At 68.8% G+C, this 1,821-nt stretch overlaps 1 protein-coding gene across 1 annotated transcript in view; it reads right to left on the bottom strand.

The window, feature by feature from the left end:
• Nucleotides 1-1,821, bottom strand: part of BRF1 (BRF1, RNA polymerase III transcription initiation factor 90 kDa subunit) — a 66,192-nt gene that overhangs the window by 3,426 nt on the left and 60,945 nt on the right. The window lies entirely within an intron of this gene.

Below are 1,821 nucleotides of genomic sequence, written 5' to 3'. Positions count from 1 at the left end.
GGAGCTTCCCACCGTCACCTGCAGGACACCAGGCTGGGGGCAGCAGGTGCCGAGGCAGCCCAATCCCCAGCCCAGGGCCCTCCACCCGAGAGGAGCATGAGGGTTCCATTCGCAATGGGTGGCGGCCAGAAGGGGGTACAGTCCCCAGGAGGGAGGCCAGCGCCGAGGGCAGTGGCCTGACCGGCTGGTGGGGGGCAGGAGTGGGCAGCGTAGGGACTGCTGGCTGCGAGGACAGGGCGGTGCACGGGCCAGTCTGGATCCCAGGCCCACAATGGCGCGCAGCGGGGGAAGGGAACCCAGGGGGGATGTCTGGGGAGTCAGGAGGACCCAGGTCGGCGGCAGCTGCCCTGGGAGACGCCCGGCACACGGGGAGGGAGCAGGACCGCGGCCTTCACGCCCCACCTCCAGGAGGGCCCCTCACTGACCTCGCCCAGCTGCTTCCTCTGCCCTCCATCCCCTTATCTCCCTCAGACCCTTCCTGATGGCCCGTTTCCGCCGGCGGCACGGGCTGCCTTTGATGGAAGCCCGTCTGTGGGGTTTCCAGTCTGCTTCCTCCGGCTCTGAAGAGACGGGCGTGGCCTCTGAACATGCCCAGCCAGGCCGGGCACCGCCTCCTCCCTCCCTCAGTCATTCCGCAGCCCCTGACCTCAGGCGAAGGCCTGGGACTTGTCGCCTGGGACTGCAGGCAAGTGGCCCGGCTCACCACCGGGCCCTGCTATCTGTCCAGCCCCGGGAGGCCCACAGGGACAACGGCCTGATCTGCACTCCAGCCCCACCGCAATCCTGCTCCCCACAGCCCCCCTCGACTCCAAAATGCAAGTCTGAGCAGGCTGCTCACTGTCCACAACCTTCCATGGCTCCCCAGCACCCTGGGGATCCGGCATAGCCCAGAAGCCCCGCATGTGGAGCCCTTCTGCCAGGACCCCCACCTGCCTTCCTCCTTGCCCATCCCCCAAACCAGCCCCCACCCCAGGGCAGGCCCTTGGCGTCTCCCGGTCCCCAGCAGGCTCAGGGGACAAGTAGCTGCTGGCGGGCCCCACGGAGGACACTGCAGGGCATGGTCGGAGGCCCCTCACACCCATCCAACCCTCGGCATGGAAAGCCTCAATCCATTGAACATGGAGGACCCTGTGGCTCACCTCCTACCCCGAGGAGGCCTGGGGGCCGCTGAAGCTGGGGCGGGGGGCCCAGCCCACCACTGTGTGCCCCTGCACTGAGCTGGGAGGTAGAGCCCTAGGGGTGCAGGCCCTGCCTCCGGAGAAGGCGCTCAGCTCAGTGCGTGCAGGGCACTGAGGCCCTCCTGCCCCAGACTCCCCTGAGGTCCGGACCGTCGCAGTGGGCCCCGGGCAGGGGTGGGCATCCCCCCAACATCCTGTCCTGCCAAGATGGCCCCAGCGGTGGGCCTCATGGGATGTGGGCGATGGCGGGGCATCTGGACGTTGGTGGGGCTGGCCCTGAAGTCCAGCGTCCAGGCCACACCTCGTCCCCCTGCCCAGGAGAGCTGGGCCTCTCCTGCCCAGGATACAGCCTGTCCCTCATCCCTGAGCCCCTGTCAGAGCAGATCTGTGACTCACCCCCACCCCCAGGGCCCCATTCTTAATCCCACAGGAAGTGGAGGCATCTGTTGGCAGCAGCTGCCACCAGCCCGCCCCACAGGGCTGGGGGGCCGCAGGGCAGGCGCATGGGCCCAGCCCGCCCCAGAACCAGCTCCCAGACCCCAGGTTCCGGCCTGGATCACGACCTGGGTGGGTTCCCTCCAACCTTCCCCAGCCCCACGGTGAAAACAAGGCGGAGGCGCTGCCCTGCTTGCACACCCCCGGA

This window comes from Myotis brandtii, unplaced genomic scaffold (genome assembly GCF_000412655.1).
Source record: "Myotis brandtii unplaced genomic scaffold, ASM41265v1 scaffold1057, whole genome shotgun sequence".
NCBI classification, from domain to species: Eukaryota; Metazoa; Chordata; class Mammalia; order Chiroptera; family Vespertilionidae; genus Myotis; species Myotis brandtii.
Note: the sequence above shows the minus strand (reverse complement) of the source record. Positions and strands in the feature narration are given on the sequence as shown.